This window comes from Onychostruthus taczanowskii, unplaced genomic scaffold (assembly GCF_017590055.1).
Source record: "Onychostruthus taczanowskii isolate IOZ18803 unplaced genomic scaffold, ASM1759005v1 scaffold33, whole genome shotgun sequence".
NCBI classification, from domain to species: Eukaryota; Metazoa; Chordata; class Aves; order Passeriformes; family Passeridae; genus Onychostruthus; species Onychostruthus taczanowskii.
In genome coordinates this window covers 1,028,277-1,053,185 of record NW_024500683.1, presented here as the reverse complement: position 1 = coordinate 1,053,185, position 24,909 = coordinate 1,028,277, and the positions used below count along the sequence as shown (strand labels likewise).

The 24,909-nt window shown below is 39.0% G+C and overlaps 1 protein-coding gene across 5 annotated transcripts in view; it reads right to left on the bottom strand.

Annotated features, from left to right (window-relative positions):
* Positions 1–24,517, bottom strand: part of FILIP1 (filamin A interacting protein 1) — a 101,529-nt gene extending 77,012 nt beyond the window's left edge. For 4 of the 5 annotated variants that reach the window (XM_041410565.1, XM_041410564.1, XM_041410569.1 and 1 more), the window contains exon 1: positions 24,148–24,517. The gene's annotated coding sequence lies outside the window, so the exon portion shown is untranslated. The remainder of the gene's footprint in view (positions 1–24,147) is intronic. The other variant, XM_041410566.1, reaches the window with a different exon arrangement.
* Between the last annotated feature and the right edge of the window lie 392 nt (positions 24,518–24,909).

Genomic DNA, 24,909 nt, shown 5'->3' with positions numbered 1-24,909 from the left:
CTGCCCATCCATGGAGACCACAATGCTGGGCCCACAGCCCATCCTGGGCTCCTCCTGTCTCCAGGAATGTGCCTGATGCCAAGGCCTGGGATTGTCCTCAGCTCTCTCCCTCAGGTCTCTGTTCCCCAGGGGATTGCCATCCCCAGTCCTCAGAAAGCAGTGCCCTGACATGTATTTCTTTAATTGTCTACTTAACTGCTTGTATTCACAGTTGGGATTCTCCTTTGCTCTTGTTCAAGTATTTTCAAAGTTTTTCATTTTCATTGATTGTCATATGTGCATGTAGTAGTTAAATTTGTGCTTCCCTTTTCCTACAGAATATTACAAAAGCTCTTTTTGCCTTCTGCAACAGGACAGAAAAATGGAAATCAGCCTGTTTATTCCTGAGTAAAGAAGGACTGTAGAAACAAATGCTCCCCCAGTATCTCTCCTTTACACTTACAGAGACAACCTGTTCTGCAGCGATTCTGATGCCAAGCACTGGGATGTCAGGGTCAGAATGACTGGGAAAAGTTTCTCTCTGAAGCTCCCCTTGAAACTTGATTAAACAGTAAGGATTACAAGTAAAACAGCCAAAAAAAGATTGCTGTCACAGTCTTAATAGCTGGCAGACAGGAGTCTCATGGAGTTCTGCAAGAAGCTGTGACACAAGAGCCTAGGGGATACTGGATTTGACCAAACATCCTTTTCTCTGTGGTCCCGGGAAGTGGTGGGATCAGTTGTACCCACATTCTCTTCTGCTTTCCATTGGCTCACACCAACAGGAGCACTCTGCAGAGGTAATTCCAGGGTAATTCCAACCCTCTGAACTCTGTAGCTGAGATTTCTAAAGGGAAACATGTGAATGCAATTGTGCCTTCTCCAGGAAAGGTTCATCACATATTATATAGTGTTCATAGGAATTTTCCCAGCCAATAACTGTAAAACTTTGCCAAACAAACTTTCAAGATGCCAGACCCATTTCTTCAATTATCACTGTCAGAAATGAATGCATAATATGTAATGTGTAATGAACTGCATACAAAGGTGGCCGAAGGTCTCAACCAAATAAAAATTTTCATTGATTTCCCAGCTTTTGATTGGAACCCTACAACCTTTCATACTGCAATTTCAATCAACAACTTGGGGGGGGACCCACATTATTTCTAATGAAGATCCCCTCAGAAGATCCAAAACCTTTACTTAACCTCCTAAATATTTGGCACAGCACATCCTTGCAAGCCTGAAATTATTACTCTGTTTGCTATGGTTTCTTTTATTGTGCTATTATGCAAGACTGTTGTACTTTGTCATTTGTAGCACATTACCTCAGACTTGTCCAGGTACAAAGATGGACTTCTGCGATGATCAGGGTAATGGAGAGCCTATCATATGAGAAGTCAGAATGAAGAGCTTGGCTTGTTTAACTTGGCAAAATGAAGGCTGTTAAGGGATCCAGTTGCTGTGTATAAATATATCACAGAGGCAAACATCAGGGAGATAGATGGGAGAGCCATTTCAACTAAATGACAGTGTTGGCAGAGGAACCCAATGGCATAGATTGGCCAGAGTTCAACCTATGTGAGAAACCAAAAACTGGCTCTCACGTGTCCCAATGAGATTTGGGAACAATATTCCAGCTGGAGAAACAGCAGCAAAACTCCTAAATGCACTCACAGTGGAACTTGGTAAGTGCATGAAGGGGATTATAAAACATGATTCCTGCAATATTATAACAATATATTTGATGACCCATTAGATCCATTCCAGACTTGTGTTGCCATACAAAGCTATAACATCTCATGCAGATTCTGTACACTTCAGTCATGTATGCTTCAAAACAAGATATGCCAGCATACTTTATATGTTTCAAGTTATTTAAAACCAAACCAAACCAAATCAAATAGTTCAGTTTAGTAAGTGTATTTGTTCAGGGTAGGGATAAAACTTAAAATCATTTTCTCTCCCACAAGGACAATAAATTCAATAGAACCCAAATATGTTACAAAATAAAATATTTTACATTCAGTTGTCCAGCACCAAAATTCCTAAGATTATTGATAATTAGTTATACTTGTCATCTAGAACTGTTTAAGCTTTATTACAATTTTTATAAAATATTTTATCCATGGATTTAAAGCCTTTGCAGCTGAAGTTCAACTGTTATTTATGGTATTCTGCTCTAAGCTATAAATTAATTAAGGACAAGAACATTTTTGTGCTAATGCATTTTGTGTTGGAGGGTATCCAAAAGATATAGCCAAATGAACAGAATTATGATTGTTTCTAATTTATGTTGGTCATAGCATGGGTTGAACACATGAGAGGGAAGATTTTTTAAAAACAGAGTCGTCTGGTTTTGGAGATACCTCATTTTTTTCATGCTTAAAAGGTTTCTTATGCTCAGCTTGAAGTAAAAACCCATGAACTCTATGAAGCAGAAAATTTCTTGGGTAAAAATGAAGTTTGTAAAAATCTACTTCCACCAAAAGAAATAAAATGGTTACATAAAAATTAGTCATTTACGAAAAGTTCTTCTTTCTAAATGCAAATACACACACACACACACAGAGTCTCTGTGAATGGGACCAAACTATAGCCATGACAGTACTACACATATTTCCACTTCCCTGTAGCTCCTTCTTGAAACTTTGATGAAAATACCAGCATGCTATCTTCATATAAAGTGTACTAGCTCAGTGAAGGCAAACTTTACTCCGAAGATGCCCCAAAATTCTTGTAATACCGTATCTTATAGTAATTAATAATAACAAATTCTGATTCACTCTACTCTCAACTAAGATGGTTTCTTAAACCTAGCTTGACATTTCCTGGTTTTATTAGCATTTCACTTTGTTAGCCAGCATTAAAAATTAGTTAAAAATCTCCCACCATTCTCTTGAGAGCAATGCTGAATTCAGCTCTTGAGATTCAGCATTAGATACTCAGGAAGAAAGGATCCAGAAGAATGGAAAATATGTCTCCATTGTCATCAGTTAATGGATGGCTTAGGAACTGAATTATTGACTTTTAACATCTTTCCTAACTTATATAAAATTTTTTCTGAAAGCACTCTAAGTTTCTGACTTTAATTGAAGACAATGAAAATCAATTTACATATGTCTACATAACTTTGCACGCATTTCTTAATTTTAATTTTTTTTAATCATATGCATATTCACTTATATTGTGAAGGAACATCCACCCTTCCAACTTCTCTAGCCTCTTGTTATTCAACATCCTTCTTCCATGCCTCTTCACACCTTTTTCTCTCAAGTAGATAAATCAAAAGTTTCACTTTTGACTCTGACATTGCTGGTGATTTTCATCATAACCTCTGTTCCTATTCCCATTTGTGCTGGTTTTGGCTGGGATAGAGGTAATCACAGTAGCTGCTATGGGGCTGTATTTTAGATTTGTGCTGAAACAGGGCTGATAACTCAGGGAGGTTTTTCTGACTGCTGAGCAGAATTTTCACAGAATCCAGGCCTTTTCTGCTCCTCACCCCACCCCACCAGTGAGGAGGCTGGGGGTGCACAAGGACTTGGGAGGGGACACAGCCAGGACAGGTGACCCCAACTGACTAAAGGGGCATCCCATACCATATGGAATCACCTCCAGTATATAAATCTGGGGGAGGAAGAAGGGAAAGGGGGGACATTTGGAGTGATGGCGTTCGTCTTCTCAAGTGACTGATACCCACGATGGGGCCCTGCTCTCCTGAGGGTGGCTGAACACCTGCCTGCCCTTGGGAAGTGGTGGATGAATTCCTGGTTTTGCTTTGCTTGCATGTGTGGCTCTCGCTTTGCCTCTTAAATTGTCTCTATTTCAATCCACAAATTTTGTCACTTTCAGTCTTCTGATTGTCTCCCCATTCCACTGTGGGGAGGAATTGAGTGGCTGTGTGGGGCCGAGTTGCCAGTTGGGATTATACCATGACACTGTTATATATGATTAACGATTAAATCAGAAGAGATAGGCATTTTTCAAGTTCCTGATTTGCCTCAGCAGTCCACATGACACATATACATCAAAACAGCCATGCTTCCTCCTTAAACTGCTACTTTTGTTTCAAGGAAAATTAGTTCTTGATTTGAACAGAAACTGTCCATATACTTTGAACTCTTTCAGAAGCAAATTGGTCATGAGTAAATGAAGATTGATCAATTTTCAGAAGACTGATATTCTGAAATATTTTCTCTTACAGGAGAAAAATGCCCATGCTAATTTTAAGAAAAAAACTTGATCCATATTCAAAAGAAAAAGTCATATACAGTCTGACACTAGAGTCCGGATTTACACATTAGTCTGAGAAATTCTGATACAATCCTCATAGGCCACATTATTTTGCTCATGTTTGTATGTCAGAAACAAGACATAGCTTCACCAAGGAATCTCCAGCACTGTAGGTTTTAAGTCCCTAATTTGACTGGTCAAAGTACAGTAGAGCCTCTGTAAGGGCTGCTAGTTCCTGTACTCCTCTGAAATATTACTGAGAAACAGTGTAAAGATGGTCAGAAGGTGCATGATACTAACTCTAGGTTTAGAGCCCTGGACAACAATTTCATGTGCTTATGTTCTTCCTTTTCTGTTTGTTTGTTTTCATTTCCTGTGGAAGACAAATGTGTTCTCAAGGTTCTCTCAGTTATCAGATGATTTCTGTGCATGGCAGCAGCCAGAGGGCATTTGCTTTGGCTTTCCTTGGTCATCCACAGCTCAGGATCTGAGCTATGCAGGGCTCTGGCATTGACTGTCTTCCATCCTGGCTGTGTCTAGGAAGAGAGCCAGAAAGGTGAGTGATGCTGACATCTTTCAAACCCACAGAGTTCTAGTAGAAAACTAGTCTATCATATTCTGGCACCTGCTCTCTTTTGCTGATTATTGTTGCTTTACATGGGCTTTGAAGCAGTCTCCACCAAAAAACAGAACGGGATGGTTCTTCACACACTGAAGAGCAGAACTACAGAATGCCTTCTCCATGAATGCAGAAGTTAACGTGACTTGGGAGGAGACATCCTTGGCAGAAATATTCACTTGTGGTTGCTACCCAGATAAACCACATCAGGTTAGGGCAGTCTCTTAAACTGAAAATAGCTGGAGACAGAAAGAGCGCTTTGGGGAAGTTTCAAATCCTTGCCATGCACTTGCTTTCCCCTGCTGGCAGTTTTCAGCTGCTGGTTTGTGTGTTGGTTGGTTTGTTTGCTTGCCCAGAATGGAGCACAAATGCAGTCCCCAGCTGCCACTAATTATGCTGCAGAGTTCCTTGCAGCTGATTGAATTTCAGGGGCTCACACAGAGAAGCCTTGAACCACACTTTGGGAAAACCAGTGGTGGCTTACTACTAATTCAGTAGACTTCCCTCTCTTCATCTGACAGCTCATGAGAAGACATGAAGTAAAACTGAAGGACTTGATGCTCAGCTATTTTAAATTACTGTGGCTTGGCTGGTACCCTTGAAAGCAGGCTTCTTTGTCCCACTGTAGTTCTGACATGAAAAACATACTGTTATCTCGACAAGGATGGTTTATTGAACTGTTTTGTTCAAATACAAAGGACTTCTATTTTTAGAAGCAAAACTGTAATTCATACCCTACAACAACAAACCCCAACTGTATCTTGAGCTGAGGTACACAAAAAATTATAATACCTCCCGGCAGGTACCTGGAGCTGACTTATGTTAGTCTTATACCACAAAAATTTATTGCCATTACTAAGCGGTTCAAATGTGAAAGCTATTCTTGTAAAACAGTTACTAATGAGCCTGCAAATAAGAACAGAGCAGCAGGGAACTGCAAAACGTTATCTCAAAAGTACTTGCCTCACCCTTAAATGAAATCCAAAAGCAACTCTTCCCATGGACAGAAAAGAAGGGCAGAGCACGTTGCTCGTTGCTGAGCATGTGAACAAATTGCATACCATAGCTCAGATGTCACAGCACTTTTTCAATAACACTTTTAAGCTTTCGCTAATGCCTCAAGCACCTAATATGAAAGGTGAAATATCTTGGATAGGAAGGATCTTAATCTTACGTATATTTAGATATTTATATTTATTGATGTAACAGTTGTTTCTCAGAAAACAACTGTTCTGTTGAATTAGTGCTGGAGCTGCAAGTTTTTAAACAATGTGTATTCAAATTTTTGTAAAGCCAAAAAGACTATTTAAGATAAAAGTACTGGAAATATAAATTATGTTTCCAGAGCTACAATTTAAAAGTGTATTGAGCTGCTTCTTAATTGCAGAACAATCTTATATCTGAAATCATTAGCAATGTTCACGGTGCATGTCACAACTAAAATTCCATTTAAGCATATTTTTTAAATTATCTCTTCTTTCACTTAGCCATTTTGTTCAAGAATCCCTTTCTCATGGATGGGTTGGTAAAATATGCATCACTCAAAGTTCTGTAAAGAATGCAGCCTCTGCTCTGCTTTATGTCAGATCATTTCATCAGCTCTTGGAGAAGGATTTGAAAGGCATGTTGGCAGATTAAAGTCTCTTGGTTCCTCTAAAACTATGATTTTCAAACTTTAACAAAACATGCATTGAATAGAGGGCATTGAAAACTTATGGAAGAAAATGGGTGGTCATTTTTACTTCATGCTATCATTTCAGGATTGAGTTGTCTCTGAGGTTCTGCTTCACTTACAGGAGTGAGCAACTCCTCGGGCTCTAAGGCACCACCACAGTCCTTTCACAGGAGAGGAAGGTCAAGGAATTCATCTAGTCAGTCCTCACAAGCTGCAAATTCCAATGCTCTACTTCTGCATGGAACAGTGTAGAAGGTCATGCAAGGCCTGATAACCCCACAAATATGAGTTGTGTGCTCTATTCTGCTGAAGATGAGGGCTCAAAGTGGTTCTTTGAGTATCTGGTTGGTTTATTGCTGTTTACAGTTTAATTATTGATGTATCAAGAAGTTTTGATGGGTTTTTTTTTTCTGATGGAGCTTAGAATTGCCTGTATGAGTTTTTTTTCGAGTTTTTTGTGTTACTCATTGAACTGCTGTTCAATAAAAAACAGTCCTCCAAAACCACATATGGTTAAAATTAACTTCATTTGTTGGCTTTTTTTTTTTCTTTCTTACACGTTGCCTTTTGAAAAGGAGATAGTCCTGTGACATCATGTGCCCAGTTGTGCTTGTAGCTCTAAGCACTGTTTGTCCATAAGGAACTAAGAAGACCCAATGAGGTGTTATTAGCTTTGACTCATCTGACTGGAGTATCATCTGCTGTGCTCATTAATGAAGGTAGTTCAGGTGGAAACACTGATCCCTGAGCTTTATTAAAATTGTCTGTGTTGTTTTTACTCATCTAATGAAAAGAGAAAAAGGAAAGTAGATAGCTAAAAAAGATGCATACAGAGGATATATACTAAAATAATACCTAAGGAACTAACTCAAAAAAATCAGTTTAAACATGTGTCACACAATTTTTTCCAATGCTAGAATTTTCCAGTGTTAGAAGTTCAAAATATGCTTGGAAAACAGTCTCTCTAGCTGTAATCTTAGAAAAGTCTGATTCAATAATAATAAAGTATAGCTTTATAATGCAGAAATGTTTTATGTGATGGTTCAGATGATCCCGGGCACTTGGTGTGCTCAGCTGAGTGTGACATGAGGATTACATCTAAACTAGGAGATTAAGCAGTGCCAGGGCTTGGTCAAAATTTTGGCATGGACTAACCAGGGGTCTTCCTAGAATGGTTCAGGATTTAGCTCTGCCTGGGGATTAGCCTAGCCAGAGTTTGGCAGCCTGAACATAGTGAACCTGTTCTGAAGTCCTCGTTTAGTAGTGTAGGTATGACCAGCCAATGGCTGAGGGTCAGAGAACCAGCACTGGCATTGTTTTGTGTCACCCACATATTTTGAACTGTTTCTGTGTGGCTTTCAAACTGTGAGAAGTGGAAACACAGATTTTTGCTTTACAGAACTGCAGCAAAACTGCAAAGCCCCGGCTTTGGAGAGGAGGCCAAGCGAGTGAGGAACACTGAGACAGATGGCACAGTCAGATGGAATGAATTCCTTGGGGGGAGGGCAGCAGAGAGAAGAGGAACAGTGAGCATGATAAAAATATGGGAACAGCAGCTGGCATAGCTGTTTCTACAAGAGTAAAGCAGGTAGAGCAAATTGCCTTAGGAGCCTGTCGTGTGCCCAAATCCAAAGGGAAGAACTAAGAAGACAGCTTTGCAGGGAAGTGGGGTACCTTGCAGATGGGTGAAGTTGGAGAGTTGCAGCTATTAGAGAGGGATTGGAGACTGAACACTTCCAAAGCTCACAGCTGGAAGATGAGCTGAAGTGGATGCTGGGACCCAGAGAGAAGTCCAGCTTGCTTGTCAGGCAATGATAAATGCCAGACAGTGCAATGGCACAAATCTTACACCACAGAAAGACACAAACTGAGATAATCCTGATTCCAAATGTGAATCAGCTGAAGATTGAGATAATTCTTAATAAAAGTATATTTACACTGGCAAAGTGTCAGTATGATTGTTGATTATTCTCTGCCTTCCCAATGGCAAGAATTCCATCCCACAGCAAAGGTGATGACCAATATTTATTGCTGACAAAGAAATCCTGATGGACAAGGTACAATAGTATCACAAAAGGACTTATCACTGTGCTGTTCCTCACCAGTGACCCTCCCTAGGAGCTAGAGCAATCACACTAACCACACATCTTTTGCCACCATGGCATAGGCTCTGCTGAGGATGTATTGTTGAAACAGAAAAAGCAAGGACTTTCATCTCATTTTGTTCTGAGTTGTAAGCTGAAGCACCAGGGGAAGAGGATTACTCAACCCAGTGGTGCAGAGGTGCTCTCTGGAAATGGCACATGCCGAAGTCACCTGCAATCGGTGAGATGGCAGGAGCTGGGACAGCTTTCAGCAAGTGTAGGCTGTTCTGAGAAGTTAGTTACCAATCTCTACCAGGTATCTTTTCACAAGGTATCCTTGGTGAAATGCTTTGTTCAGTGGCTCTTTGCCTGGCATAACTTTCACAAGAATGGCAAAAGTCAATTTGCTGCCACAGAGCAGATTTCTGGCTGAATTTCAGTAGATCACTCTGGAACACAGAGACATTAAAACCTCTTCAGCAAAATCATTATGGGATTGTTTTCACATGGACAAACAAGAATTTTCTCTCAACTAATTCTTGGAAATGCTCAAAGCATTCTAGCTGAAACTTCCAAAAACAATTCAGACTCAGCCAGACATCCAGCCTGTACAACTGAAGTTTGACAAAGCTGTAAACAACTGGGCTTCACATAAGATTAGATTTTTAATGAAAAGTGTCAAGCAAACTTAGATAGGGCTTTGTTATCAGCTTGCTCTGCAGTATGTGTTTTCTTCTTATATCCCAGCCTAACATTTCATTTGTAAATCCATTATCATGTCTGTTATATTATAGTGTTTTGATATAGCATTTCATATCTGTTCACATTTATACTTAAAATTTTCATATATTGTGAATTACTAGTTGATTATATCTATTTTACCAATAGCAAAGCAAACCTTCAAACTAAAAGAAATCCATCAAATGCCATCATTAAGACAGTTTCAGGTTATTGTCTAGATAAGAGAAATCTGTCAGATGCATAAAAGTATAATCACATGGAACACCTTGATTTTTACCAGCTTTTTCTTGATTTTAAGGAAGGACTTGAAAAGAAAATTTAAGAGAAAGCCACTGAAGAGACTCAAAATGTACCTAATGTTGATAAGACTGTTTATCAACAGATCCATTCCTTCCCTTCTGTGTTTGAAAAGAAGTATTTTTAAAGATGCTAAAAATAAAACCAGAGGTTTTATTAAAAAATTAATATATTTTTGTTTGTAGTCAAAACATCAGAAGGGGTGTCTGTTCTGACTTTCACTATCTTATTCTTGGTTGATTTTGTGGTTTCTTAGAGAATATGTGAAAAAAGGACAAGATCACAATCTGTGAGCTGATATACACAGCACATTCTCAGACATGCTCTAAGAAATTTCTAAATATTCCTTTTTACTGTTTCAGCCAAACTTGCTAAGTTTTTTTCTGTACTTGATCTGCAAATGATGCCTATTTTGGCAGCACTCAAAAAATATGAAAAAATAATATAACGTCTGCAGTTTGTGTTTTCCTGCCTGCAATGCTCTGTGACAGCTTTTTTAAGATGACCTAGCCAGACTTTTGTGCAATGTCCTTGGGAATTTTGACCTATTAACTACAGCAGATTTTTAATGCAAGCTGCTTCAGGCAGGCTTGTTTCCATAAAGAAAGTGTTTTGATTTGAGGGGTCACACAGATGAAATGCCACTTGTCAGAGTTAGAAACCAGATTATTCCACTGAACTGCAGGACCGAATTGAGAAGTTTTGCCTTCCTTGAGAAACCCGTGTAAAGGCAGTTGTAGCAAAGATAAAATGGATCCAGCATAACACAACAGTGCCTATATTAGGTATTTCTTGAACTGTCAAAGACTGCATAATCTAACATCACCTGACACAGAAAACTGAGGTTCGCTACCTTCATAGTATAGTGACACTGTATTATCTATTTGTATTGGCAGGTATGGTTTTCAGTGGTGGCTTTGTGCTTGCTTAGGTTCTCTCTCTGCAGAGAAATGGGAATATGACATTAATACCAATATTCTCCAGCCATAAACCAGGTCCCGTGGGCCCTAGAGAAGGGCTGGGACACCTTCACACCACCTGTAAAGGCTCAAGGGTGTGCTTTTCTCAGCCCCTAGTGTTACAGCAGTGCAACCATCCTGCTGCTCGCCTCTTGTGGATTCCCACCACAGGGGAACTGGAAGCACAGCAGTCTGATTGGAGCCTGCAGCTGAAATTATGCTGGGCAGTTTCTCCTAGTAAACAATCCATTCTGCCTAAAAGAATGGGTTTGACTACTCTGAGGCAGATTTGGGTCAAATTCAGCATAAAGTTGAAAAGGAACAAGAAATTAAAATGGAATATATGAACTGCAGAAACAGTTCCTTTTCCCATTCCTGATATTTTTTTCCCCACACTAAGATCACAAGAAGTCAGAGGTCCTATGGGAGGGAAGTAGAACAATTTTAAGAAACTTATTTCTCTGCCTTCTTTTACCAAAAGTCCCAATTTTCTGTCAAAGCCCAGTAGTGTCTTAAATTCATACAATACAGGAACTGTTTTTCAAATTGTCTGTAGGATTCAAAAATGGGTATTTGAACAAAAATGTGTGAATTTTGCGTCACAGGGAGCCAACCAACTCTATCACTTTGCATGTAGCTTTGGGTCTTCCCAAGGGCTAACTCTTGCTCCATGAATATATAAAGATTTCACACAAAGTTGACTTTTTTTCTGTGAAGTGAAACAGTCAAAGTATTTTCCTGGGAGATGTTTTAATGTCTATACTACAGTAAAAAGGTACTGTAACCTTTTCCTTTCTAGGTTGTTTTGGTGGGTTTTTTTCATGGTTCCAAACTCCCACTTGTCTTCCTGTTCTTTAAATTTTGATAGATGAGCCCCACAATAAAAGCAGTATTTTTAAGTCTAGTAAAATATTAAATCCAAACAAAAGCTAATGGATCTCACTGCAAATCCTAAAAAAATAAAAATTAAAAAAATGAACAGAAAACATAGCAAAGCATTCATTTGTATTTCTTTTTTTAACCCTGACATCAATCAAAAAGGTGCAGATATATCATAATTAATTTTCCTGAGAATTTATCTGGAGGACTAACTGAGCAATGCCTCTTTCTCACTTTTCTTTGTCTCTCTTTCTTACATTTTGACTGCTTACCTGTCCTCCAGCTTCTTCTTTCTAACAGATATGGATGTTCAAGGACAGAACTGGGAGCACTGTAAATGTTCTTGTTTTCTCTCAGGGAGGAAAACAGTCCAGCATTTGTGAATGGTTCCTTTTGTGGGTGGATCACCATAGCATTACTGAGTGCTTGATTATGATATGAAAACTCCTATGGACCAAAAATCAAGGCCAGTTTGCTAGGGAATTATACATTAAGATGGATAAAATAAATTTTATGTTGGCTATGGTAACAAATATAATTAAAACAAAAATATAAGGTGACAACAAATGTAAAATGTAAAATATCAGTTGACATACTGCAGCGCTACATATGCAAAATTATTTTTATTCCCAGGCTCAGGTGCCTATTTTCTTAGGACGTGGGAGAAGGAATGAAGGGAAAGAAGAGGAGCTGCTGCTACACCATTGCCAGATGAGAGATGGGTGATGTGCTCCCCCAGCACATGAGCTGCCTGCAGCCCTGAGGCTGCTGCTCCATTGCAAGTGACCACTGGATGACTGCACACTTGCAGAGTTGCACTGTGATGCAGGTAAAGCCACAAGGCAGGCAGCGTTTTCAGCCTCAGGGAGCCTTGAGACACAGCTGATGTTGGGGTGAACTGAAATGTTATCTGTCAGCTGTAGCTGTCAGCAAAAATATTAAAGGAAGAGCAGCTGCATCATGCCACAAGCAGGGGAGTGGAGCAGCCGTAGCTCCAAAATAGATTTTAGAATCAGACAAGGGTTTTCTTTTCGTGAACTCCAGTAACAGTCAAGGACCATTTATTTTCTAAGCTGCTTTGAGCCAGTTGATAATGCTACTGCTTTTAAAATGTTTTAAATGTTTGAGATGCAAGTAAAGAAGAGCTATTTAGAATAGGATGTATTGAAAGTTATGTTACTAAACCTTTAATTTGTATTTTTTCCTACTAATTGTTTTCTGCTTCTGTAGCTTTAAATTTGCCCCTTACCATTTTATTCTGTAAGTTCTGATACAGCAATAAAACTGATATGACAATTAAAAAAATCATAATCCAGTTTCTCAGCTGGAAGAAAAAATATTTGCTTAATATAGCTTCTGTAGCATTTATCCTTCCTTTTCAGATAATATATTTAATAAGATACTAAGTTATCCTGAAGGTATTTATTAAAGAATAACATCTTACCATTTTTTTGGATAGTCATTAAAGAAAATAATAAGCAGTGGTCTCCTCAGGATCTTGAATTCCAAGATAAATGCAATAAAGTTTATGGCAGTGTGTTATTGTTTACTGCTTGGAAAAACTTACGCAACAGCAGAATATTGCTCTGATTTTTGAGCTGCTGCTAATGAAGTACAACCAGACAGGGTACAGTTGTTATGAGTCAGGAAATGTGGATGTTCCTGGACAGAGGCCAGGGGGACTTAGACACACAGAGATGAGATGTATATGCATCCTTTGGAGGATATACACTAGGTTGTTTTAAGCATCTCAAGCTGCCTGATGCAAGAAGCAACCAAATGACCACCCAGAAAAGAGGTTATTACCTCTCCATTTCTCAGGGACCCTGGTTTTTATATCAGGAAAACAACAAAGAAGTAGGCTGTCCAGGGGAGCTTAGAGATCAGATATTCGGTTCAGCCATGAGACAGTAGGCTCAAAACCCTGAGGGCTTAGCTTTGTTCTTTCACCATGAACACAAGAAAAAACAAACCCACAAAAACCCCCACCAACCCCATACTCCTAAATTAAAAAACAAAAAACCAAAGAACCCAACAACAGAAACAGCAAGAAAACACCAACCAACGAACCAAAAAAAGCCCTCTCATGTGCTACAATCTGTTGTGAGACTTTAAACAAACCTTTTGAACTCATATTCTGCCATAGTATGGTGTGAGTTTTTTGTAAGAGAATGGGTGTTACCACTGAACACATGGGGAGAAGCTCCACTTTCCACAATGATAAAGCATTTGCTGAAATGCTGCTACATTTCAGTGCATGGTACAAATGCAACTCCCTTTCCTTTTCTGAGCATTCTAAAAGTCCTCACTGTGGGTCACTATTTTTTAAGTGAAATTAACTAGGATCATTTAAAATAAACTTTTTTTCCTTTCCACACCTCTTTCTTGAATATAACTGTCCCAGAAGACTGATTTTTTCATTCTTTTGGTAGGTGACTTCTCCTTATCTTCCTGCAACCCCTCCCTGTGTCATTTCCAAAAGGGAATGTCAGCTTTCACTCCTCTCCCAGCAGAGCAGGACATGCAGACTATTTTTCTGTGCTGGTAAACCCGGGGTGTGGTGGTTGCTTGGACTTGCACATTTCAACCTTTTTTATCAGGGGAACCCTCACAATAAAGACCTGAGCTCCCTTCCATGAAATCCAAGGAAGGGTCATTTATTACCCCATTCTCTCCTCAATCTGAGAGGCTCACAACTAAACTAAGAAATTATTTCCAGACCTGCTGCTTTGGTCTGGGCTAGTTTTGAGGCCAGCTGTGCAGTTGTCATTGCTGTTCCACCATGGCAGGGCACAGTGTCGCAGGCCCATGCTGCCCGCAGCCGTGTCCCAGCAGCCGTGGCCTCTCCTGAGCAGCGGCACATCCGTAAGGGTGGGACTCTGCCCTGCTCCCAGGCTCACTGTCCCCTCTGTCCAGTGGCACACGGATTCAAAATCTCGAGAAAATCTTCCATAGTTGTTTCTTGGGACATTTTAAAGCATCATGGCACCAGATCATCTAGAGATCAGAGACTTCAGCTTCCTTGAAGACATCAGAACTGTATTTTCTTCTAATTTTCTCTGGTTTTAATTAAAGCTGTGTACCATATTATGGCAGCTTAATTCCTTGGTAAATCCTTATCAAAAATCCCAGTCAGCAAGAGTCACTTGAGCTGCCACCATTGCTTTAACAAAGCAGGCACAGCTGGAGACACTGGTTACCTGGTTGCAGGCAGCCCCACAGGACATTTCTGTTTTCCAGGTGCTCCCTCTTCCTCCCTCCCCACAGCCCCATAGTGGCTCCAGAGCTGCCAAACGCCAGCTAATTTGGGCAGTCACATTCAGCTCACACCTTCTCTCAAAGGTTCTTTTTCCTTCAGGATTATTTTTTTCCCAGTGGTCTCCTCCTTGTACTAGAGAGCTTGTCCTGAGCATTCCCAAAATAACAAGCTCACAAGCTGACAGCACCCTCTCTGCCCTGTGAGTTACTTCTGGTACAACCTGAGGGAATGGTTTTCATTTTCCTGAAACACCTTAGTATTGACATTAGTTTGGTTTCTATTCTGGTATGGTTTTGTTCCTGTTCTGGTCACATCCCTGGTCCTCCTCCTTCCCTTCTTTGCTGTGCTTTACCAGTATGGCTGGTTTATTGTGACCTACAACTAAGGGCACAGCTAAGCTTCCCTCCGGGGAGCTCCTCTAAAAATACATATTCTTGTCACGCAGACTAATTCAACTTCTATTCCTCCTGCAGAATCTGGTTTCTAAGGAGGGCTATTTAAGTCTTCTTATTCAAAGCTGTTGACATGATGTTCAACACTGCAACATCTCAGAGTGTCAAAGTCACTACTGTGTTTATTCTTGTAACATTCCAGGTTATTAAAAGTGGAAAAATAACTTGCTGAGAGTCACGCAGGGAGTCACTGATGTGAAAGCCAGCAATTTAACCAGCAATTTTCCTCCCTGGTATGACAACTGTCACTTCACATTTTAAGGTAACATTGTTTTAAACAACAAAATTCAAACATGACGTGAATAGTTTGGAGAGAGAACCTGAATTTAGCAAAGTATTTCTGGTGAATAAGGAATCTATGAGATGTGCTGCCACTCTTACAGCCTTGCAGTTCAGTCACACTCTTGCAGTGTGATTTAGGCTTTGTTTACACAACTAGTGCTGGTGGTTAGTAAACTAACCCTCCTTGTGTGCAATTATGCTTGCCTTATTTCTAGACACTCACTGCTGTCCTGGAGGGATTTTTGGAGCTGACGCCAAGAGCCTGTAGAATTGTTGCCATTCTACCAATTCCTTAACAAACTGCTCCAAACTGTTGTGTTACGATGAGCATATTCACTGAACACTTCTGTAGATTATTCAGTTTATTTCTGTTTATTTTCCTATGCTTCTTCTGTGCTAAGATGAGAAACTCATTACACTGTCTACAGCTCTCACATGCTTCCCTAGCACTCCATTAGTTCTCATGGTCCTGTAGTGATAAAGGTTGTGTGGCTGAGAGTGATACAGAACAGGGGCTAGAAACTTGTATCACTGCAGGGAGTTTGTTTTCTTGGAATGAGGCAGCTGTGCCACTATCACAGAGAGGCCTCTGAACAGCTCCTCCTGGGCCCCCAAGTGCCAGAGCAGTACAATCCTGTTGTGGAAGTTCTGTAAATTTTCATTTGCAAATGGTTGGAATTCTGTACCAAAGATACTTACACTGCACTCCCTCGATGGTTCTAATAAAAAGCTGTTCCAAAATAATTTGGGGTTTTAGAACATGTTCTCTGAAAGCAAAGGAAAGTCAGTTTAGGTATTTTTTCTCCAACCCACTAGCTACTTTTGAAACCTCTGCCCATATGGATACAAGGCAGGGTAGTAGAAGATGTTAACCTGGTAATTCATGGTTAAGAGGTTTAGAGTTTAGCTTTAAAACACTCAACTTCCTGGCCTCCTGCTAAAGCACTTCTTGTCTGTCCTAGCCTGTTCTGGTGTCTTTCAAAGCATGAACTCTTCTTCCTAAATCTCACTACCTTTCTCATCAACGTAACCCCACTGAAGCTTATGGCAGCTTTTTTTATTAAATGTGTATAATGAGTGTGTGTGTACCAGCTCCTCCAGTTCCTCTGAGTTTGCTCCAGAAAAGCAATGGGATCTGAGACCTCTGTACGCCACCAGCTACGAGAATTCCCTCTCCTTTTTCCCTCCATATGTACAGATGATGACAATATTCTAGTTAAAGTTCCAGTTTTAGAAATATTATTTATCTACAGAGAAGACTACATGTCTTCAGTGGTTATTCTTATTAGGTATAAGAAATCCTATTTGGAAAGACTGACTGCCACATCCCTTTGAGCATCACAAGCGTGCTTTGTCCTTGTTTCATGCTATAATAGTCACTAACAGGTAATTTTAGATACTTCCACAAGTTGGGCTTTTTTAAAGTAGCCTAAGCTAGTCTCAGTTAACCAGAACTCCATCTAGGAATCCTGTTTGCCATATGTGCATCATGCTCTGCTCCTGATTAGGATACAATTGGAAAGAGATGTTCAGTGAGAAAAGGAAACTCAGCAGTGGAAACAGTGTCCAGGCTTTCCTTCCTCAAAAGCAGCATCTCTGTTATCCTTTCTTATATAATTACTTTCTTATTGCTTACATTCTCAATGCTAGCCTTGCAGTTTATTGGACTACCTGGATAGAATACACTTAACATTTTTAAGAATTGTTTTTGCAGAAAGATGGCACCTCAGCTGTGCCTAAATCTAAATATTTGGCATTCAAACAGAATGTACCAGGCAGGAGGAAGAGGGTGTGCCCTCTGAAAGCTGGAGGAAGCTAAGATAAAATATTACATACAAGATTTTTTGTCCTTATTATTCCTATTTTAGAACATAACACATCAAACACAACAAAATCAAACAAAAAAACCCAAACAAACAAATAAAAAAAACCTCACTACATGTGGGTTTTTTTGCAATTTTGAAAGTGCCAAAACCTGTGATTTGTTACTATCAAGCCATCTTTTATTCAGTGTATTATGTATTTTGATATACTAATTATTTTTTATTGAAAAATATTCTATAGCCAGACATGTCCAAAACTTTCTGATCCAAAGATCACAAAGATGAGAGACCTTAGAGTGTTTTTAAATTAAAAATACTCAAGATATATGAAAATAATCAAAGCCCTGAGCAATCTGCTCAGAGTCTGGAGATGGTTCCATTTTGAGGGAGACTGGATGACTTCTGCCAGTTCCTCCCACCCAAATTATGGTTCTGGAAATAAGTGGCAGAGGATATGCTACTGTGAGCCTGCCTTTTACTCTTTGCACTCTGATGCCTTTTGTGCCTGGGATTCCAGCCTCTGTCTCGTGCCACTGAAGCAGCAGTGGTTCCCACAGGAGCTGCCTCAGAACACGAGGCTCCCCAGGCACTCAGGAGCCCAGCTGCCATGTGTGTCCCTCTGCTCACAGGGACATCTTGTTCTGTGCTGTGTTTGACATGCCTGAGGACATCCAGCATGGCATCACTCCCCTCCTGCCATCTCCTGCCCAGAGTCAGGACTGGGATGTATCGTTTTCTCTAAAGAATTTTATCAGACTGAGGAACAGAAATCCTTATCTATTGGAAAAAAAATGTATGTTTCTTTTCATTACAGAAGTCCTTGTTGAAAAATAAAAGGAGAAATAACATACTATAGAAGAACTACTGTAGCCTTTACCTTAGAAGTTAGATCCAAGAGGCTTTGCAATTAGAGATGGTGAGACAAGTGAGATTTTCAGGATAAGTATGAATGGCAGACACAGGAATAAAGTAACTTCAGCACGAGAAATATATGCTTCATTAATTTTTAGCCAGCCCAACACTAAACCAGTCATCATTAACCACATACTCTTTCCTACCCTTTTGTTTATGTCCTGGCTTATGACTTTTAAAGGGTTATTTTTTGAACAATCTGGATTATATATTTTAAAAGTGAGAATGTTCTTTGGGACACATAACTAGATAGTGTGAGATTTTATGTATGCCCTTGCTACTGTGTTCACCAGTTTGAACTTGAGGATAAATTGTGTATGTTTTTTTTCAGTGTATATTTGTTGTCACAGTAACTGCAGTTTTCCCAATAAATGGAAATTGCATCGTTTCCTTAGCATTCAGGTTATTGCACTGAAATAGCACCATGAACTCACCATTACTTCTCCCTTCCTGTTGTCAAGTTAGATCTCATTTAGTTGCAGGAGCAGGCACTAAAACAGGTTAGTTTAGATTTGTGTGCATTAGAAAGCTGAAGCAAGTCTGCTTAGCTGCATTACATCCTATGACTCATGCCTGTGTGGGAAAGACCTTATTTTCACAGAGATCTCTTAGATAAACAAGGCAAGTTGGCAGCAATTCGATTACACTGATGCAAGCAGTCTCTGCTTTCTGTTGCATTCATTTGCTTTATATTTTCTGAAAAACACAAGCAGGCTGATAAGCTCTAGCGAGAATTCTTCTACCAAGGACACATGGGCTTTCATTTTCAATTACTTTTTTTAATAATAGGAACAGCCTTAAACCCAGTTTCTATTCTGTTACTGCAACAAAAGCCATTTTTTATCAGTTGGGTTTTTTTAAAGTTTGTTAGCGAAGCTGTAGCTCTTGCTGTTGACAACCATAACACACTAGTCAGTTAGATACCTCCCTCCCAGAAACACACAAGCCTCTAAATACTGTGGACTTCTGATAGAAAATGGATTTAGATTCCAAAATATCACTTTTACATATGCGCTGGAACAGATTTTTGAACAGCATAAATCACAAAACATTACACTCTTTGTCACCATTCCCCAAAAAAGAAAAGTGAAGAAAGTAACCATTACTGTATTACAAAGCTCTAAGAGTGTGTAAATCAAACTGGACAAGTTTAGTGCAAATTCATCGAGGTTTCTGCTCTTGTTTTGAAACCCCACCACTTTATACCTGAACGACTTTGGCCACGTCTTAGATAATTAGGATTTTAATTGTCATTTTATCAGCTTTGAAATGAAACTCACTTGGACAAAGTGCAGCAATCTTTTGGATTCACACCCCCCTTTGCCTCTGTCAGCACACAGCAACCAGACGGGTTGTCCATTTAAGGGAAAAAGTACAAGCTCCAGCCTATTTCCCTGTGCTCTGGATGTGTTTGTCCCACTCCTTCAGCAAAGCACTCTGTTGTGCCAAAAAGCACTTCCTTCCTTGCAAAAGTCATGCTCACATGACCACATATACTCTCATTTCTGATGAAGGTTTAATTAAGCTTTTAATTGTATTTTCTCTGTATTTCTGAGTGTGTGAAACATTGTGAAGGATGCCACAATCTGTGTAATCTTACAGATCGCCTTTACAGCTACAGTTTGCGTGCTTTACTTGTAGAAAAGGTTTAGAGAGACAGTCCAGACAAAGCAGAATGAGAATCACAGGGCCAAGCCATCTTGAATAAAAAAAAAAAAAGCACAGCTGTCCCAACCTAGGAAGATTTTCTGTGTGCACTTATATTAGTCTTATTTTACTATGATGCTGAGAATAAAAAGTAATATAAAAAGTACAGATTATCTGCAGAAGCAGGAGGAGTAGGTGCAAAGACCCAAAATAAAAGGGAAAATCTAATCAAGTGTCCTAAAATGCAGGATTTTCACAATTTTATGAGGCATCACACATTTTCAACATGATCACAGCTTCCCACTGTCTCTTGTGAACAGAACGCCAGCACAATTGTTTCTGCCTTCACCTCAAAGCATAACTGCAGGGCCATGTTACAAGTTCTAGTGTCACAGCTTGGTACAAATACTGGCTACTAAGTAGAAAAGAGAGGTTAAAAAAAAAGTCTTGATATTTTATGAATTTATTTTTTTCTCAGTTATCCATTATGCTCCAAAATCAAGCCAAGCCTGTCGTCTCCAAATAATTACCAATATTCTGTATAAAATTAGGAAGTGACTTTCAGTAGAAAACAATAAGAGAAAAGAAAACAGAAAATACTAAAAATGAAAACTACCACAAGCTGCAAAGTTTAGACATTTAGGCTTCTTGTAAAGAAGTATGCAAACATTTCTATACAATAGAATATTCTTATTTTATCTTTTTAGCCTTCAATTCTTATCCTAGGTTTTATATACTAAACATTTTGGTGAAATAGGAAGTATGAATAGATGGAGTTCCTTCTCATTTGTAACGTTGGCTTCTACTTTGTAATCGTGCTTCTTCACAAAAATTCACTTTATTTCTCCAATTGTCATTTTAGATATGTAGAAGGACAAAAGCCCTGCCCAAAGTTCAGTTTATACATTTAAATAACAGGGCAACCTGGAATGACAGACCTTGAGGAAAGAAAGAGGAAACTGGAAGAAAAGTAAAATGTCTCTTAGAAAAAAAAATATCTGGACAGAAATAGAGATGATCTGTTTTGTTAAATGCTCTTGAGGGGACTGGAAATTTATCTGCTAAAATTCCTCAATACTAAAACCTGATCTTATTAAATTCAAAGGAAATTTCACTCTGAATTCAGTGGCATAAACCTGACCTTTGACTGGCACAGCTCTGAGGCACATTCTTAATTTTTGCCTGCGGATACCTGAACTGAGTTAGATAAGATTACCAAAAGCCTTGAATTAAGTATGTGTGGAATGTCTGCCAGCAGAAAGATCCTGTATCAGGAGGAGTTTCACTGATACACCTCTATCAGTAGGAAGATTTTATTATGGAAATGGCTACAGTGGTGAAATTGAAACCCAGAGGAGCAAAACAGGGCATGCCAGCAAAACAGAGATTTCCTAATATTCTAATGCTTAGTCCTCAGGCTGCTGCTTCCAGGAAGCACATCCATTTTTTCAGGAATCCTACTTTGGCCGACACAGTTCTATTAATATGAATGTTTAGTCTTTCCATTTGTGTCAGGTGTGACAGTGAGTGGCACTGCAGAAAACTCAGATGTCATGAGGTGTCATCAAGCTCACTGAAATCAGCAGCATAAAGGATGTACCAGTAAACACCAGAGCCAAAGGTCAATCATCATCACATATGAGCAGGAGGAGCTCAGGAAAATAAGGCATATGTAAGCAGGGACAGAACAGTGCTGAGCTTTGAAGATGAATTTCAAGTCTTTGAATTTGATGTTATAAACAATCAGATCCTCTACAGAGAGACTGAAAGACTGAGGTGATGAAAACACTCAGTTAAGATGGTGACTTTAGCTGGGGCTAGATCAGCTAAAATTATAACAAAATTAATATAATAATGAAATAATAATGAAACAATAATACATAATAACTATTACTATGAAAATATTATCACAACACCAAAAAAGCCATGAACATGGTCTGGAAGTGGGTTCACACTGGAAGGAGTGTTTAGCACCAAGAAAGGCACCATCCATTCCACACTTATGTAAATATAAACAAAATCAAAATTGTGCATGAGGGACAAAATAAATGTGTATCCTATGTCTACTTGTCTCCCACAAAAATCACTATATGTATCACCAAAACGTAAATTACTCTTTGATGTGATATAAAATCGACCTTGGTTTCACTGTAGTCATTAGAAGAATTGGCTATCTTTCAAATATGAAACCATCTGTTGAATAGCCACATTACATATTCCACAGATTTGATTGGAAAATCCCAGAGCCTCTTTGTGGACACCTGTTGAAAAGAGTAATTTTAGCCTCCTCCTCCATTTTGAAGTGGAAATAGATGTATGTAAAACCACAACTCCATGTGTTAGAGTTTGAAGTTGCTATTAGACTGTTCAAGTGTCACTTCATTTGACAGTTATCAGGCTAATAATTTGCCTTTTGATTTAAAAAACATGGCTAAAAGTAAATAGTGCAAAAAAAAGGAAGTTGTATAACCACACATTACACTGAGCAACAACTAAACCAAAAAAGGAGTCAATATTGCCATAGCATTTTCCCAGATTTTGTCATCCCTACATTTTCAGAAGGTCAAATTTGTCATTTCTCCACAGTTTAATTTGCCAGATATTTCATTAAAGAGAAGAGGCAGTAATTTTCACTCTAATGTCAAGATGACAAAGACTGTACAAATCACATTGTCTCAGATTTATTTCTCACTGTGTAGCCTTCTTATGAAAAAATAACATTCTCAGGATACGTCCTTATTAAAAAGTAATTCCAAATTTTCCTTTTGAGACTTAGATTTGGGATACCATAGTGCTTTAGTAATTCCACAATAATGATTATCACATTAAATGATAGTTGCCAAAAAGTGTTTCTGTTTAGTGCTTTAGTGTGCCCCTTGCTATGAAATAAAATGGACGCTGTGTAACATTTTACTTTTAAGCATTTCCTTCCATCCTAATACTTAACTTGTTTTATCATTTCACAGGCAGTTGCATTCTCAGTCACCAAGTACAAGTTGCTTCAGAGTATTTTAATTCCATCCAATCCATCCACTGCTAAGATGTGGTATTGATGTCATTTATGTAGTATGCAGGGATGCAACTAGAATTATTTAGCTAAAGCAAGAAAGACATTCTCCTCTCCCTGAGGCAGTCCCAGAGTCCACAGACTAAGTGTCAAACACCACAGACAGTCAGCACAGACTCAGTTAGTTCATTCCTTCTTTAGGACAAATATTTTTTGTCTGAGACAATTCTACATAAATCTGTGAACAGGGTTTTACCACAGGGTAAGTGCATTCTTTAAATCTCTGCCTTCATAACTGAATTAATATTGCATATGAACTTACAATCAGTATGTCTCTTAAGAATTCATGCGCACTGGATTTTTTTTGCTTGCAGAAAACAGCTTTAAAAGAGGTGGCAGGGAGGAGTGGAATTCATTCTCCAATAGATCAAACAGCTTTTGTCAGTTAAGACAAAGTAAATGACACTAAGCAATTCCTTCCCTAAATTACACGGCCACTGTGGGGCCATGGGATATGCATTTCCAACAACAAACAGGCTTCCATCCTGCTGCCAGGGTAAAACATCTGAGAACTGGCTTCTCATTTATTTTGCTGATAGAAACAAGCACTTTAACAACAATGACCCAGCTCAAGCACACTTAGGTACAATGCACATAAGGTCAGTCCTTAGGACAGTTGCATTATGCTGCTAATCAAAGCAGCAGAAATTAATATTCATTCAATGTAAATAAGCACAAGAGCAGCTGTCACAAAGGTAGTGTGAAAGGCACCAGGTGTGTCCTAAAAGTTAGCAGGGAAACAAAAAGTACAAATGCACTGGACCACGAACTGTTTGGTTAATTCTGTTCCTGAATGGCTGTATCCTTTTATTTATCACACAGGTTGTCACTGTTTTTAATAGCTGCTGGACTATCACTGCTCAGAGATGATATGTATTCTTTTATTAAATGTTGATTTGTCTTCTGTCTGCGTGTAAGCAGATATAAACAAGATACACGTCAAAATCTATGCACATTTTTTCATATTACTACTGGCTAGTTCATTATGCTTGTTCTCAGAATTGCAAAAATTATCTAAGCAATGATTTTCTATCATGAAAACATTAAAAAAACCTCTAAAAGTTTTATCCCAGCTTTCATCTATTGACATTTGCAAACCATTCAAAAGATTGTTCAAAGAAGGAAAGAGACAATAGACATTAGAAAAGAAAATTTTTGTAAAAAAAGACACTAGAAAATAAAGGTTATTGTAAAAAAAAAAAAAAAGAAAAGATGGAGTGGTTAAATCAGTCTTACCTGTCAGCAACACGGACCTAGGAATATATCCTTTACACTGCAAGATCACAGTAGCCTGTCCCACAGCACTACCACAGGAGTAAAACGATCCAGCTCAGGAGAACACAAAGACAGAAACTTTCCCCACTTTTCTGGGTCTACCAGCAGTTGAAGTAATGAAGGAAACAAGGTAGAGAGCAGAAGACCGGAGCTGCTTCTCGCAGAAATCCCAGGCAGGAGAAGTAGGAGGTATACTCTGTCTGTGTCTCACCCAGACTTTTGTTTAAAAGTTTTTTCAACTGTTGCTAGGTGGTGTTAGGCTTTGGCAGTTTAGTTCTCAGATTGTATTTCCCCTCTTCTGGTCTCTTCACACAGTGTTACAGCAATGACTTTGTTGAGCTCAGCTTGCTTGTGCTATATTTAACCAGTGTTCTCAGCAAGTCAAGCCTGTCAACAGCTGAGAAGTTTGGAGCAGGCTTTGCTGAGTTCCTCAGCTGCTGAATTATCAGTGGATGTTGCACTGCACAGCCCAGCTACTACATTCACTGAAAGATTGTGGGGAAACTGTCAAATCCTTTTAAGGGCTTCCAGTGACTTCACAGGAGTAATTACTATTTAAAGCACTAAGTACAAGATGTGTATTTAGGCATATTTTTTAGACTGCTAGAGAAAGAATACTTGTGTTCACTGCAGATGAGTTCAATTATTTATACAGTGAGAATTTTCCTAGGACAAGTAGGAAGTTTATAATTTGAAAGGTATGCACTTCACTTGAGGAAAAAT